Genomic DNA, 18439 nt, shown 5'->3' on the forward strand with positions numbered 1-18439 from the left:
AACAGCTCTAGAGGGTGTGTGGGGATGACTGGTATGTGGAGCAGGGATGAAAGCTTTAATGCTGAGACTGAGACTTAATGCTGAGAACTGAAGACTTAGTGAGTTAGCTTGGAGATGATGGCTTGTGGCCAGAGAATAACAGCAGGTGTAGAGGCCAGGAGAAAAAGCATCCCACCTTGGAGGAGCCAAAAGAGATTTAGGATGGCTGAAACTTAGAGTGCAAGAAGAGGGGATGGTAGAGAGAGACTGGTTAATGAAGGGACTTGTAAAGCATGACATGCCACTTAAACTTTATTCCAAAAGGAAATGAGGAAAAATTGAAAGAGTTTTAATCTGAAAGTGACATAATTAGATTCACATTTTATGAGGATCATTCAAATAACGTATCATGTTGAGTGGAAGAGTAAGATTAGACATGGGGAGACCTCAGTGCTCTAGACTAGGATAGATTGTAGGACAACAGGAAAGTGAACAGACTTGAGATTTAAGATATACAATAGAATCAATTTACCCTGATTAACTGGATATGGTGGTAAGAAAGAGATGATGATGTGACTCTCAGATTTCCAATTTGGGCAACTGTCAATGTCATTCACTGAGGTAGGGTATACCAGAGAAGGAGATTTTGGATGTGATGGAGGGTGAGGTGTTTATATGTTCTATTGGTTCTTTCTCTGGAGAACTTTGATAAAAGCAACAAACACAAGGAAACAAACATCAGCAAGAATAGCAGAAATAGCAGATTTAGACTTCCCAGTATCTTCAGATGCTACATTGCATTATCAAAAACAATATAAAATAACTATGTATGAAATGTTTAAGGAAATAAAGCATGGAATGACAAAAATGAGCAAGCAATAAGAAATTTAAAAGTCACCAGAAAGGAATGGCTATTAGGCTGACAGCAAACTTCTCAGTACCAACAACGGAAGCCAGAAGAGACTACATTATCTTCTACTACTCACGACGTGTTAGGCATTATTCTTAGTGATTCACAGCTATGATATAAATGTGATAAAAATTATGTAAGATATTTATATTTTGTCACAACCCTCATAATATAGGTATTATTATCTGTTTTGTAGAGGAAGAAATTCACCAGGTACATAAAATACATGTACTCATCTAATGGTCTCAAAGATGCATAAATCGAAAGTGGGTAGAACTACAGAGAAAAATTCACAAATCTACAACCCAATCAGGAGATTTAACACTCAATAAGTTAAATAGAGCAGAAGTTAGTAAAAATATAAATAGCACAAGGAAGAGTCTTGATTTATTGGACATATTCAGAACCCCAAATCCAATGGAGATTATATTTTTCTTAAATATCAAAAGAACATTTTAAAAAGTTGACCACATGCTTGTCTCTAAAGTCTCAATAAATTTCAAAGAATATGTACAAACAAGACATGTTCCCTGATCACAAAGCAATTAATTAGAAATAACAAAGAACTTTGAAAACTATGTATGCTTGAGAGATTTAAGAAATTGCTCCTAAATAACTCCAGGGTCAAAAAAGAAATACTAGTGCTCTCACTCCCTCTTGCGAGAACACTGGAATCACAACTAACTGCTGAACAATCATCAACAGGAAGACACTGGAACTCACCAAAAAAGATACCCCACATCCAAAGACAAAGCAGAAGCCACAGTGAGACGGTAGGAGGGGTGCAATCACAATAAAATCAAATCTCATAACAGCTGGGTGGGTGACCCACAAAATGAAGAACACTTATACCACAGAAGTCCACCCACTAGAGTGAAGGTTCTGAGCCCCACGTCAGGCTTCCGAACCTGGGGGTCTGGCAATGGGAGGAGGAATTCCTAGAGAATCAGACTTTGAAGGCTAGTGGGATTTGATTGCACGACTTTGACAGGACCGGGGGAAACAGAGACTCCACTCTTGGAGAGCACACACAAAGTAGTGTGTGCATCGGGACCCAGGGGAAGGAGCAGTGACCCCATAGAGACTGAATCAGACCTACCTGCTAGTGTTGGGGGATCTCCTGCAGAGGCAGGGGTGGCTCTGTCTCACTTGTGAGGACAAGGACACTGGCAGCAGAAGTTCTGGGAAGTACTCCTTGGCGTGAGCCCTCCCAGAGTCCGCCAGTAGCCCCAGCAAAGAGCCCAGGTAGGCTCCAGTGTTGGGTCGACTCAGGCCAAACAACCAACAGGGAGGGGACACAGCCCCACCCATCAGCAGTCAGGGGGATTAAAGTTTTGCTGAGCTCTGCCCACCAGAGAAACACCCAGCTCTACCCACGACCAGTCCCTCCCATCAGGAAGCTTGCACAAGCCTCTTAGTTAGCCTCATCCACCAGAGGGCAGAGAGCAGAAGCAAGAAGAACTACAGTCCTACAGGCTGTGGAACAAAAACCACATTCATAGAAAGAGACAAGATGAAAAGGCAGACATCTATGTACCAGATGAAGGAACAACATAAAACCCTAGAAAAACAAATAAATGAAGTGGAGATAGGCAACCTTCTAGAAAAAGAATTCAGAATAATGATAGTGAAGATGATCCAGGACCTCGGAAAAACAATGGAGGCAAAGATTGAGAAGATGCATGAAATGTTTAACAAAGACCTAGAAGAATTAAAGAACAAACAAACAGAGATGAACAATACAATAACTGAAATGAAAAATACACTAGAAGGAATCAATAGCAGAATAACTGAGGCAGAAGAACGGATAAGTGACCTGGAAGACAGAATGGTGGAATTCACTGCTGCAGAACAGAATAAAGAAAAAAGAATGAAAAGAAAAGAAGACAGCCTAAGAGACCTCTGGGACAACATTAAATGCAACAACATTCGCATTAAGGGGTCCCAGAAGGAGAAGAGAGAGAGAAAGGACCCGAGAAAATATTTGAAGAGATTATAGTTGAAAACTTCCCTAACATGGGAAAGGAAATAGCCACCCAAGTCCAGGAAGCACAGAGAGTCCCATACAGGATAAACCCAAGAAGAAACACACCGAGACACATAGTAATCAAATTGGCAAAAATTAAAGACAAAGAAAAACTATTGAAAGCAGCAAGGGAAAAATGACAAATAACATACAAGGGAATTCCCATAAGGTTAACAGCTGATTTCTCAGCAGAAACTCTACAAGCCAGAAGGGAGTGGCATGATATACTTAAAGTGATGAAAGGGAAAAACCTACAACCAAGATTACTCTACCCGGCAAGGATCTCTTTCAGATTCGATGGAGAAATCAAAAGCTTTACAGACAAGCAAAAGCTAAGAGAATTCAGCACCACCAAACCAGCTCTACAACAAATGCTGAAGGAACTTCTCTAAGTGGGAAACACAAGAGAAGAAAAGGACCTACAAAAAACAAACTCAAAATGATTAAGAAAATGGTCACAGGAACATACATATCGATAATTACCTTAAACGTGAATGGATTAAATGCTCCAACCAAAAGACACAGGCTTGCTGAATGGATACAAAAACAAGACCCATCTATATGCTGTCTGCAAGAGACCCACTTCAGACCTAGGGACACATACAGACTGAAAGTGAGGGGATGGAAAAAGATATTCCATGCAAATGGAAATCACAATAAAGCTGGAGTAGCAATACTCATATCAGATAAATAGACTTTAAAATAAAGAATGTTACAAGAGACAAGGAAGGACACTACATAATGATCAAGGGATCAATCCAAGAAGAAGATATAACAATTATAAAAATATATGCATCCAACATAGGAGCACCTCAATACATAAGGCAACTGCTAATAGCTATAAAAGAGGAAATCGACAGTGACACAATAATAGTGGGGGACTTTAACACCTCACTTACACCAATGGAAAGATCACCCAAACAGAAAATTAATAAGGAAACACAAGCTTTAAATGACACAATAGACCAGATAGATTTAACTGATATTTACAGGACAGTCCATCCAAAAACAGCAGATTACACTTTCTTCTCAAGTGCGCACGGAACATTCTCCAGGATAGATCACATCTTGGGTCACAAATCAAGCCTCAGTAAATTTAAGAAAATTGAAATCATATCAAGCATCTTTTCTGACCACAATGCTATGAGATTAGAAATGAATTACAGGGGAAAAACATAAGCACATGGAGGCTAAACACTACGTTACTAAATAACCAAGAGATGACTGAAGAAATCAAAGAGGAAATCAAAAAATACCTAGAGACAAATGACAATGAAAACACGATGATCCAAAACCTATGGGATGCAGCAAAAGCAGTTCTAAGAGAGAAGTTTATAGCTATACAAGCCTACATCAGGAAACAAGAAAAATCTCAAACAATCTAACCTTACACCTAAAGGAACTAGAGAAAGAAGAACAAACAAAACCCAAAGTTAGCAGAAAGAAAGAAATCATAAAGATCAGAGCAGAAAGAAATGAAATAGAAACAAAGAAAACAATAGCAAAGATCAATAAAACTAAAAGCTGGTTCTTTGAGAAGATAAACAAAATTGATAAACCATTAGCCAGACTCATCAAGAAAAAGAGGGAGAGGACTCAAATCAATAAAATCAGAAATGAAAAAGGAGAAGTTACAACAGACACCACAGAAATACAAAGCATCCTAAGAGACTACTACAAGCAACTCTATGCCAATAAAATGGACAACCTGGAAGAAATGGACAAATTCTTAGAAAGGTATAACCTCCCAAGACTGAACCAGGAAGAAACAGAAAATATGAACAGACCAATCACAAGGAATGAAATTGAAACTGTGATTAAAAATCTTCCAACAAATGAAAGTTCAGGACCAGATGGCTTCAAAGGTGAATTCTACCAAACATTTAGAGCAAAGCTAACACCCATCCTTTTCAAACTCTTCCAAAAAACTGCAGAGGCAGGAACACTCCCAAACTCATTCTATGGGGCCACCATCACTCTGATACCAAAACCAGACAAAGATACTACAAAAAAAGAAAATTACAGACCAATATCACTGATGAATATAGATGCAAAAATCCTCGACAAAATACTAGCAAACAGAATCCAACAACACAGTAAAAGGATCATACACCATGATCAAGTGGGATTTATCCCAGGGATGCAAGGATTCTTCAGTATATGCAAATCAGTCAATGTGATATACCATATTAACAAATTGAAGAATAAAAACCATATGATCATCTCAATAGATGCAGGAAAAGCTTTTGACAAAATTCAACACCCATTTATGATAAAAACTCTCCAGAAAGTGGGCATAGAGGGAACCTACCTCAACATAATAAAGGCCATATATGACAAACCCACAGCAAATATCATTCTCAATGGTGAAAAACTGAAAGCATTTCCTCTAAGATCAGGAGCAAGACAAGGATGTCCACTCTCACCACTATCATTCAACATAGTTTTGGAAGTCCTAGCCATGGCAATCAGAGAAGAAAACGAAATAAAAGGATTACAAATTGGAAAAGAAGAAGTAAAACTGTCATTGTTTGCAGATGACATGATACTATACATAGAGAATCCTAAAAATGCCACCAGAAAACTACTAGAGCTAATCAATGAATTTGGTTAAGTTGCAGGATACAAAATTAATGCACAGAAATCTCTTGCATTCCTATACACTAATGATGAAAAATCTGAAAGAGAAATTAAGGAAACACTCCCATTTACCATTGTAACAAAAAAATAAAAACACCTAGGAATAAACCTACCTAGGGAGACAAAAGACCTGTATGTAGAAAACTATAAGACACAGATGAAAGAAATTAAAGATGATACCAACAGATGGAGAGATATACCATGTTCTTGGATTGGAAGAATCAACATTGTGAAAATGACTATACTACCCAAAGCAATCTACAGATTCAATGCAATCCCTATCAAATTACCAATGGCATTTTTTATGGAACTAGAACAAATCATCTTAAAATTTGTATGGAGACACAAAAGACCCCGAATAGCCAAAGCAGTCTTGAGGGAAAAAAATGGAGCTGGAGGAATCAGACTCCCTGACTTCAGACTATACTACAAAGCTACAGTAATCAAGACAATATGGTACTGGCACAAAAACAGAAACATAGATCAATGGAACAAGATAGAAAGCCCAGAGATAAACCCACACACCTATGGTCAATTAATCTATGACAAAGGAGGCAAGGATATACAATGGAGAAAAAACTCTCCAATAAATGGTGCTCTTCAATAAGTGGTGCTGGGAAAACTGGACAGCTACATGTAAAAGAATGAAATTAGAACACTCCCTAACACCATACACAAAAATAAACTCAAAATGGATTTGAGACCTAAATGTAAGACCGGACGCTATAAAACTCTTAGAGGAAAACATAGAAAGAACACTCTTTGACATAAATCACAGCAAGATATTTTTTGATCCACCTCCTAGAGTAATGGAAATAAAAACAAAAATAAACAAATGGGACCTAATGAAACTTCAAAGCTTTTGCACAGCAAAGGAAACCATAAACAAGACAAAAAGACAACCCTCAGAATGGGAGAAAATATTTGCAAACGAATCAATGGACAAAGGATTAATCTCTAAAATATATAAACAGCTCATGCAGCTCAATATTAAAGAAACAAACTACCCAATCCAAAAATGGGCAGAAGACCTAAATAGACATTTCTCCAAAGACGACATATAGATGGCCAAGAAGCACATGAAAAGCTGCTCAACATCACTAATTATTAGAGAAATGCAAACCAAAACTACAATGAGGCATCACCTCACACCAGTTTAAATGGGCATCATCAGAAAATCTACAAACAACAAATGCTGGAGAGGGTGTGGAGAAAAGGGAACCCTCTTGCACTGTTGGTGGGAATGTAAACTGATACAGCCACTATGGAGAACAATATGGAGGTTCCTTATAAAACTAAAAATAGAATTACCATATGACCCAGCAATCCCACTACTGGGCATATACCCAGAGAAAACCATAATTCAAAAAGACACATGCACCCTAATGTTCATTGCAGCACTATTTACAATAGCCAGGTCATGGAAGCAACCTAAATGCCCATCAACAGATGAGTGGATAAGGAAGTTGTGGTACATATATACAATGGAATATTACTCAGCCATAAAAAGGAACAGAATTGGGTCATTTGTAGAGACGTGGATGGATCTAGAGACTATCATACAGAGTGAAGTAAGTCAGAAAGAGAAAAACAAATATCCTATATTAACACATATATGTAGAAGTTAGAAAAATGGTACAGATGAACCGGTTTGCAGGACAGAAATTGAGACACAGATGTAGAGAACGTATGGACACTAAGGGGGGAAAGCAGTGGGGGGTAGTGGTGGTGGTATGATGAATTGGGAGATTGGGACTGACATGTATACACTGATGTGTAGAAAACTGATGACTAATAAGAACCTGCTGTATAAAAAAATAAATAAAATTAAATTCAAAAAAAAAGAGAAATACTAATGGGAAGTAAGTGAATTAGGTGACAATACCCGTTTCACAGGTGAGGAAAATAAGACTTGACAAAGACCACATGACTAGAAAGTGAAAGAAGAGTACAAATGGGAAAATTAATTGGTTTAGGAACTCAAGAGATAACAGTTATGGCCCTTTCTTTGCCATTAATCTGGATAGGTGACCTTTCTCTCTTGGCCCGTTTCTTCACCTGATGTTCTGGAGGGGTCCTTCGAGCTGTCCACTATGAAATGATAAGATATCTCCATTTCCTTTCACAGTCTCTTCACCTGGGAAGCTTCCTAAACCTGATGCGCAGGCTGCAAACCAGACCAATCTAATCAGAATGTGGAAAAGAGGGTGGAAGTTGGGTATCAGCATTTTGCAAAAGTCCCATGAGATTCCAGTGAGCATCCAAGGTTGAGAACCAATGTATTAGAAGTCCCTGAGGGGCAGGCATGAATGAGGGTCACCAAATCTGCCTTACTCTGCTCCCCACTCCGTATCCTCCATCACCTACTCCTCAGGTGCCTCCTCCCTGTCCTAGGGCTGCTGCTGAAGCTCCAAGTCAGGCCACGCCCCTTAACTGCTTTCCCCTATATTTGCTGTCCCCTCCCTGTTGACAGCCCTAATGGATTCTGCAGGTTAAACATTCACAGCCGGGAATTCCCCGGTGGTCCAGTGGCTGCCTTTCCACTGCAGGCGGCAGGGGTTGGATCCCTGGTGGTCCAGTGGCTGCCTTTCCACTGCAGGCGGCAGGGGTTGGATCCCTGGTGGTCCAGTGGCTGCCTTTCCACTGCAGGCGGCAGGGGTTGGATCCCTGGTGGGGAATCCCGCAAGCCCCATGGTGCAGCCGGAAAAAAAACAAACAACCTTCACAGACATCTCTAGCTGCCCTGGGATTAGCCTGTCAGACAATGGCAGAAACCACTCTTACTCCTGATTCTAATGGAATAATTTACAGTAAATGGTCCCCCTTCCCCCACCAAGGAACCCAGTCTCCTTAGACAAATGGAGGTGAGCAAGGGCTGCCTCTAATGGGGTGCAGGAGCAGAAATGAGCTGCCCAAATGGAGCGCGTGTCACAGCAGCTGCTGTATTAAGTGAGAGACACTGAAGGCTTCAAATCCTTCTTGTAAACTAACCAATCCTGGTGAGAGATGCAGCCAAGAGCCGTACTGAACCCAGGCTCCAGGCTCCAGGGTGGGATTTCCAATTAGAAAGGGCCCCAGGGGAGGTGACTGGGGGGTGGGGGTCCCCCTCTTCCCTGTTGACTTCCTACATCCTTCTTCCTCCTCCCCTTCTTCCCACCCCTTCACACCCTCACCCCTGCTCTGCCCTAGTGTTTGAAAGGATTCCTTGGAGCCTTATTCCTACTCAGTTTAAGAGAGAAGTTCCGTTCCAAACCCTTGCTCTGGGCTCAGGTGTCCTCCACTAGTGTATGGGGGGAGCTGAGATTAAGATGACTGATACCACCTGGCACTGGTGGCTTCCTGGGAACCACGACTCTGAGGAGTCATTGATCAGGGAACATTTTCCATGTCCATAAACTTTTCCATCAAGAGGGATGCTGCTCAGCATTGTTTATCCATTATTAATTCCCTCATTCAATATTTATTTTCAACACAAACAAGGTGAATCCCATGTTTCTTCTGCAAGTTGTGTACAGCCCAGCAGCAGAGAGAAATATGAGCACATGGCGGACACTCACTGGAGCTATAGCTCAGATGCCACAGAGGTGGCACTGACAAGATCCCCTTGTCAATATGCTCAAGTTCAGGTTCATGTGGTCATTGGCGACCATATAAGTCGCAGTATGCAAAGAGGAGACTTCTGGAAGGAAAGAGAATTAGACTGTGGCCATTCCCCTGGTTGATGTTAACTAGACTTATTGTGGTGATCATTTTGCACTATATACAAATATCTAATGATTATGTTGTACACGTGAAACTAATTAATATATCAATTATATCTATAAAAAAAAACTTAGTAAGTGGTGAGGGGAGACCAGCATGGTAGACACAGACACTTTTTGCTTATGACTAATTTCTAGACTCCAACTGCTGGCAGACATAGGACACTCCTCAACGTACTGCTAACACTGTGTACATTGATTCCAGAAATGGGCGGGACTGAGCTTGCCTGTGAAGGTCCCGCCCACACCTACAATTGAGCTTGGCAGGACAAAGGTAGACAGTAATACCTGCAACGCCTTAACCTTCTGAAGACAACACTAGACAGTTTAAGGATTGAATGGGAGGTAGAAGATAGGTTTGATGGTCTACCTTCCCTTTCTGGGAAAAGTTCTGTCTCCATGTGGTTTAGACCACCTTGTTGGAAGCACATGACCCACCCCTCAGGCCAGAGTTGATTGATCCAAGAATTTACACGGAACCCAAGTTCCAACCCATAGACTAAGCTTAGTCCGCCACATTCCTCCTCAAGAATTTGAACTAGTAAACTAAGAAACCAAGATTAAGAACCACACTATCAGATAGTAGAGATATTGGACTTAAAAGGTCATTGCAATGGGTCAAATTTTTGTGTTCCCCCAAGTTCATATGTTGAAACCTAATCCCCAATGTGACAGTGTTTGGAGGTGGGGCCTTTGGTTGGTAATTAGGCCAAGAGGGCAGTTATGCAAGGGAGGATTAACATTAGAAATTGAATAATGGGAAATTCCCTGGTGGTCCAGTGGTTAGGACTCAGTGCTTTCACTGCCCTGGGCCCGGGTTCAATCCCTGGTCAGAGAACTCAGCTCTCATAAACCACATGGCACACCCCCAAAAAAAATTTTTTTTTTTTAATTTTTTTTGATTAATGTAATTAAACACATTAACCAATTAAAGGAGAAAAAAGAATTATTATCTCAATAGATGCAAAAAGTAATAAAAGTCACTCATCATTTAAGAAACAAAAGAGGAATGAAAGAAGGATGGATGCATGGGAGGGAAAAAAAAGAGATAAACCTAGAATATAAGGGAACTTAAGTTTGTGGGGTATGCACAAAAGAAATAACAGTCGATGACATATTTAACAATGAAATGTTAGTCATTCCCTTAAACAGACAAGAATGCTCACTATTATTACTTTTCATCAACACGCTACTGGAGGTTCTAACCAGAGTGGTAAGAAATAAAAGCCATAATAATTGGAAAGGAAGAAACAAAATGGTCATTATTTATAGATGATATTATCGTCTAATGGGAAATCCCAAAGAATTGAGAAAAAGAATTATATTTTTCAAAATAGAAAGTTTAGCACTATTGTCATATACTATCAATAATACAAATTTCTACTGCATTTTCAGAGAACAGCATCAAATTCTGCTGTCACCAATTTTAGCTTAGAAATGATCCCCAAGTTCAGGGTCCCAGGCACACTTTAATTCTCTTGAGTCTTCAACCATAGTCAAAATTCCCTGCTGGGGGCTCCCTGCTTGTTTTTAAAGGAAAGCTTTTAAAGAGGATATTCACAGTTAAACGTCATCAGGAAGACAGACAGTGTAAGTGCAATCCGGTTGCTAACACTTTGTCTCAGTCTATTTTCCCTTAATAGCCGTTTCAATACTATCAGCCTAAATGAAGACAAAGATCCAAAAAGATATAAAATATCCGCCACCAGAAGAGTTAGTATGATTCACTGCATTTAAGTTCAAATAACTGCTTTTGGAAAAGGATAAATGGAGAAGGGCTGGTTTAATAAGCCCTCTAATGATAACAGCCCTGGAAGCTGTTGTCAATTACCTATGTTTCTCTGGTTAAGAAAAAAAAAAAAAAAGGCAAAGGGTGTCATAAATTGCATTCCTCAGAATATACTGTCTGCATCCACCCCATTCTGAAATAGCCAGATAAAATAAATGGAACATTGGTAAATTAAAAGTCCAGAGAAGAGTGATAAGAGCCAAATCAGATAAAGTACGTATGATAACTACCCCGAACTTGGTGTTTATTTTTCCCATCTAGGACTTTACACTTTTACTACATAAGCATGTTTCTATTACAAACATACACACTTTTTAAACTTTAAATAAACAGCACCATACTTCACACCTCCTCTGCAAGTTTGTTCTTGCAAAAAATTTTTTAGGCTTAATCATGTTTACATGTGTAGCTCTATTTCATTCATTTAAATTTCTGAATTGTATTACATTGTACTTATCCATTTCCTCTTGAGGGGCATTTAAAGATTTTTTAATATATGCTATTGTAATAAACATTATTGAACATAAAGGGAAATTTTAAAACATACAAATCCTATGACCCATCTTCAGAGCTTTTGACTTAGTAGGTCAAAGACAACCATATAAAAACCACCACCACCTGTGATTCTAATGTTCACGTCAGTTTTTCACCCATTGAAGGTTGACCCCATCTCCACTCACCACCTCTCTCCCTACACCACTTTACAATTAAGTCCCTGGAAGTTTACAAAGTCCTTAGAAGTCTGGACATGCTCAACGTCAGAGAAAGATTCATGGATTGTGCAGCCATCATGTGCTAAACTTTAGATAGGTCCTGTGGATATAAAATAATAAAGAAGAAGACAGAAAAAACCCTGCCTTCCTTGAGCTTATCATCTAGACCAGTGCTTTTCAAACTTTTATATGCATATGAATCACCTGGGGATCTTAAGGCATAGATGCTGATTCACAAATCTAGGTGGGCCCGAGATTCTGCATTACTAATCAGCTCCCAGGTAATGCTGCTGGCCCATGGACCGGATTTTGCATGGCAAGGAGTGGAACAGCTTCAAGGCTAAGACTAGAATGCAGGTTTCCTGACTCTCTGATAACCTGAAGCCAGGGTCTGATTCCCTAAGCGGCTCCCCAAAGATAAATTTACTGGTTACCTGAGGGTGAATATTCTGCAAGCATTTGATGGAATTCCTTTCAAGACCAAAATTAAGGAAACAAAAAGAGAAATAAATTTAAAAAAAGAACCTATGATATTTAGCCTGGAGAAGCAAAGACTCACAGGGGAACCCAAGTGAAAGCTTTCTTTCAATGTTTAAAGTGGGGGCCACATATTTAAATACCTACAAGACCACATAGAACATTCAAATTAATGTGGACTTCGTGTAGTACACATGTATATATCATGTAAAAAGCCACAACTCAGCTCTAATTGTTTTTTGCTAGTCAAAAGCCCAGCCCAGCATTTATGGAATGTCACATTTTTTAAAAAGAAACGCTGAAAATATGGATTTTACAAGAAATTTAGATTTTTTTAAAATGTTAACTTTTATTTTTTAAATTAAACCTAAATATTCTAGAACCAATTCCTACGTGGGAGTGTGATTTCCCCCACATCACCAACGAGCAATTCTCCCACAGCAACTGGGTGTCCTACAATTCAACTCTATTCTGACACTATTTACCCAGAGATAGCATCAGATTCCACAAGTTAAGGGCTCAGTCCCACAAGACGGCCCCCACTCAAATGCCAGCCTCAAGTCCATGTTGTTACCTGATCTTCTGACCAACTGGCTATAAATCAGAGGCTCCCGCAACCCTCTCTTTGGGTTCAATTAATTTGCTAAACCAGCTCACAGAATTTAGAAAATCAATTTACTCACCAGATGAGTGGTTTATTACTGAGGATATTAAAGCACAGGAATCAACAGCCAGACGAAGAGATTCATAGGATGAGGTTGAGAACAAAGAAACTTCAGTCCTCTTGGAGTCTGGAGCCCAGCACGGTGGCATGTAGAGGCATTCTGCTTCACCAACCTGGAAGCTCTCTGAAACCCCTCCTTTTGGATTTTAATAGTGGCTTCACTACACAGGCATGGTTGATTAAATCCTTAGGCATTGGTGATTAATTCAACCTCCAGAACCTTTCTCCTCCTCCTGGGTAATCAGGGAGTGGGGCTGAAAGTTCCAACCCTCTAATCAAGGTGGGTCCCCTGATAACCGGCCCCATCCTTACTTACTTTCCAAAATCACCTCATTAACAAAAACCCAACTGCTGTGGAAAGAGGCTTTTTACGAATAACAAGGCACCCATTTCACTTCTGTGGCTCTGAAGCATTTTTTCAGGTATTGAGGACAAGAGACAAAATACTGTAACAAAACGTGCTCCATTGGTCTTACAGTTTAGGAAACTCCCAAGGGTTTGGGAACTGTGAGCCAGGAACTGTGGATGAAGACCAAATATATTTATTGTGAATTTTTATGAGTCAGGAATTTAGAAATGGTTTGTCTGAGCAGTTCTAGCTCAGGATCTTTCTCATGAGATCACAATCCGATGCTAGCTGGGTCTGCAGTCATCTTAAGGTTTGAGAAGAATCTACTTCCAAGGTGGCTCACTCACGTGGTTGGCAAGTTGATCCGGGCAATTGGTGGGAGGCCTCACTTTCTCTCCATGTGGGCCTCTCCACAGGACTCCTTGAGTGTCATCATGGCATGGTGACAGGTTTCCCCAGTCAGAGAGACCAAGGTGAAAAGCTGCAACGCTTTTAGACAAGCCTTAGAATTCACGCACCACCACTTTGATTGCATTCTATTCATTATACAAACTAGCTGTGATTAACAAGGTTGTGTGTACCAGGTGAGGATCACTGAGGGTATTTTTGGAGGCTGGCTATCACATGCTGTACGTTGCTTTTCCTTGTTTTTGTTTTGTTTTGTTTAGAGTGATTTATCCTGGAGATCTCTCCATATCGCTACATAGAAAACTTCCTGACTCTTTAGAAAGCTGTAAAATATTCTATGGCAGGATATACTATTCCTCTATTGATAGATATGTATTGTTACACTGACTTTTTTGTTTTGTTTTCCTATTAGAAATAACACATCAATGAATAATAACCTGGCACTCATGTCTCTTCATAAGTGTTCAAGTGTATCTGCAGGAGAGATTCCTAAGAATTAGAATTGTTCAGTCAAAAGGTGAATACATCTATTATTTGATAGATAATGCCAAATTCCCTTCCGTAGGAAATGGTGTAAATTTGTACTTTCATCACCCATGTATGAAAGTGCATGTTTCAGCACAACCTTCTCAATAGTGATTACAGTCAAGTTCTAGGATTTTTGCCAATACAGTAGATGAGATATGTTATCTTAGTAAAGTTTACATGTGCATTTCTTTTTTTGATTAAGGTTTAGTTTAGTTATCTTTTTAGATGTTTACAGTGTGGTGTATGTTATGTGAACTGTCACAACTGGACTTTTGACCAATGTTTTCTAATGCATTATTAAAACTTTTTCTCCTGTGTTCTTGTATTACGGAGATTAGCCATTTGTTTGCAATAAGATTTGCATATTTCTTCCCAGCTTGTTTCCACTTATAGTGTTGTTTGCCTTGTAGAGGATTTATGTTGTTATGTTGTGTTTTATGTTTCTATAGTATATCCTGCAATAGAATATTGTACAGCTATATAAAGAATAAGGAAGTTTTCTATGTAGCGATATAGAGACATCTCCAAGATAAATCATATTAAACAAAACAAAAAAAGAGTTTACAGCATGTAAACAAAGAATCTTAAAATTTGTATGGAGACACAAAAGACCCTGAATAGCCAAAGCAGTCTTGAGGGTAAAAAAACGGAGCTGGAGGAATCAGACTCCCTGACTTCAGACTATACTACAAAGCTACAGTAATCAAGACAATATGGTACTGGCACAAAAACAGAAATATAGATCAATGGAACAGGATAGAAAGCCCAGAGATAAATCCACGCACCTAAGGTCAACTAATCTATAATAAAGGAGGCAAGGATATACAATGGAGAAAAGACAGTCTCTTCAATAAGTGGTGCTGGGAAAACTGGACAGCTACATGTAAAAGAATGAAATTAGAACACTCCCTAACACCATACACAAAAATAAACTCAAAATGGATTAGAGACCTAAATGTAACAACAGACACTATAAAACTCTTAGAGGAAAACATAGGCAGAACACTCTTTGACATAAATCACAGCAAGACATTTTTTGATCCACCTCCTAGAGTAATGGAAATAAAAACAAAAATAAACAAATGGGACCTAATGAAACTTCAAAGCTTTTGCAAAGCAAAGGAAACTACAAACAAGACGAAAAGACAACCCTCAGAATGGGAGAAAATATTTGCAAACGAATCAATGGACAAAGGATTAATCTCCAAAATATACAAGCAGCTCATGCAGCTCGATATTAAAAAAACAAACAGCCCAATCCAAAAATGGGCAGAAGACCTAAATAGACATTTCTCCAAAGAAGACATACAGATGGCCAAGAAGCACATGAAAAGCTGCTCAACATCACTAATTATTAGAGAAATGCAAATCAAAACTACAATGAGGTATCACCTCTCACCAGTTCGAATGGGCATCATCAGAAAATCTACAAGCAACAAATGCTGGAGAGGGTGTGGAGAAAAGGGAACCCTCTTGCACTGTTGGTGGGAATGTAAATTGATACAGCCACTATGGAGAATAGTACGGAGGTTCCTTAAAAAACTAAAAATAGAATTACCATATGACCCAGCAATCCCACTACTGGGCATATACCCAGAGAAAACCATAATTCAAAAAGACACATGCACCCTAATGTTCATTGCAGCACTATTTACAATAGCCAGGACATGGAAGCAACCTAAATGCCCATCGACAGATGAATGGATAAGGAAGTTGTGGTACATATATACAATGGAATATTACTCAGCCATAAAAAGGAACAAAATTGGGTCATTTGTAGAGACGTGGATGGATCTAGAGACTGTCATACAGAATGAGGTAAGTCAGAAAGAGAAAAACAAATATCGTATATTAACGCATATATGTCGAACCTAGAAAAATGGTACAGGTGAACCAGTTTGCAGGGCAGAAACAGACACAGATGTAGAGAACAAGCGTATGGACATCAAGCGGGGAAAGTGGTGGGGAGGGTGGGGGGGTGGGATGAATTGGGAGATTGGGATTGACATATATTCACTAACATGTATAAAATGGGTAACTAATAAGAACCTGCTGTATAAAAAAATAAAATAAAACTCAAAAATTAAAAAAAAAAATGTAAACAAAGGACGTTGCAGCCATTCAACCTTCAGCCACTGCAGCAGCTTCCCCCCACCTACACAGCGCACCCTGAGGGGGTTCAGGATGGAGAGAAAACAGGATACTGGCCATAGATAGTTAACGTGCATGTCAAAGGAAGAATTTAAATAAGCCCAGACTGTTGCATCTTCTCATACACAGAAAAGTGCTAAATTCATTAACTTGGGATGTCTGGTTTTTCCTTAATTAGCAGTAATATTGATATTTTGATGTTCGACTACCTTTTCTTTTTTTTTTGCAAAAACTCCTATATATCCTGACTCCTCCCTTATTTCTGAGAGGATGTATCCCAGGCTTAAATCCTCATAATGTCCTTAAATAAAGCATAATACTCAATTTTTAGTTGTGCATTTTTTTTTCAGTCGACAGTAGTATATCAAGGCATATGCTATGAGATATGGGTTCAAATTTTTAACTGGTTTCCAAATGACTGAAAAGTATTCCCAATACCATTTATTAAAAAGTCCATCTTTGTTCCACTGACTTGATGTTTTCTATGTATTTGAATTTATTTGACTTTCTTTTCAATTCTATTTGTCGGTCTATTCATGCCATTATTACAATATTTTAATTATTCAAATTCTATAGTATATTTCAATACCTGATGGGGCTAAAACCCCCATACAGCTATTTGTTTGTGGCTATTCTTTTACTTTTCATGTAAATTTTAGAAACAGCTTGTCTGGTTTTATGGGGAAAAAATACCTGATCTCATTAAATTCATACCTTAGCCAAGGGAGAACCAACATCTTTGTGTTGTCTTCTTATCCAAGAACATATATATCCATTTGTCAAAGTCTCCTTTTGGCTCTGTAGGGGAGCAGAATTTGCCACCCTAAAATACGTCTCTACGGCATATTGTTTTAGGCTGGTTATTTTCTATTTTTTTTTTTTTTAAGGTTTGCTTTTTTTTTTTTTTTTAATTTATTTATTTATGGCTGTGTTGGGTCTTCGTTTCTGTGCGAGGGCGTTCTCTAGTTGCGGCAAGCGGGGGCCACTCTTCATCGCGGTGCGTGGGCCTGTCACTATCGCGGCCTCTCGTGTTGTGGAGCACAGGCTCCAGACGCGCAGGCTCAGTAGTTGTGGCTCACAGGCCCGGTTGCTCCGCAGCATGTGGGATCTTCCCAGACCAGGGCTCGAACCCGTGTCCCCTGCATTGGCAGGCAGACTCTCAATCAGTGCGCCACGAGGGAAGCCCTAGGCTGGTTATTTTCTGAGAAAAGGCAGACTTGGGAAAAACTCTGAAACCCCAGTGACATTTACATTTGTAAGGGAAAACGCCAATTGTAAGGGTGTCTCCCTCTCTGTACTAGGAAGAGGAGGATGAAAAAAGCTCTAGAAACTATTATCAATGGAGAAATCTTAGATCTGCAACACAATCACCCTTGTTTACTGTGCTTTTCTTGGTAACCTCCCAGAACTGACTCTCCCCACCTTGATCATCCTCTTTTTTTTAAAAAATAAATTTATTTATTTTTATTTTATTTATTTTTATTTTTGGCTGCGTTGGGTCTTCATTGCTGCACAGGCTTTTCTCTGGTTGCGGCGAGTGGGGGCTACTCTTGGTTGCGGTGCGTGGGCTTCTCATTGCAGTGGCTTCTCTCGTTGTGGAACACAGGCTCTAGGTGCGTGGGCTTCTGTAGTTGTGGCATGTGGGCTCAGTAGTTGTGCCTCATGGGCTCTAGAGCGCAGGCTCAGTAGTCCTGGTGCACGGGCTTAGTTGTTCCATGGCATGTGGGATCCTCCCAGACCAGTGATCAAACCCGTGTCCCTTGCATTGGCAGGTGGATTCTTAACCACTGCGCCACCAGGGAAGCCCCTGATCATCCTCTTTTGTCTTTAGCTGAGAATGGTTTTTAAGGTGAGGGCTTTAGCCATTTTGGTTACTCAGTTTTCCTGGGTCTCTCCCATGTATACACGTTATTTAATTTTTGTTTGATTTTCTGTTAATCTCTAATGTCAATTAAATTCTTAGATCAGCCAGAGGAACTTAGAA

The sequence above is a fragment of the Balaenoptera ricei genome, chromosome 8 (assembly GCF_028023285.1).
Source record: "Balaenoptera ricei isolate mBalRic1 chromosome 8, mBalRic1.hap2, whole genome shotgun sequence".
Classification (NCBI taxonomy): domain Eukaryota; kingdom Metazoa; phylum Chordata; class Mammalia; order Artiodactyla; family Balaenopteridae; genus Balaenoptera; species Balaenoptera ricei.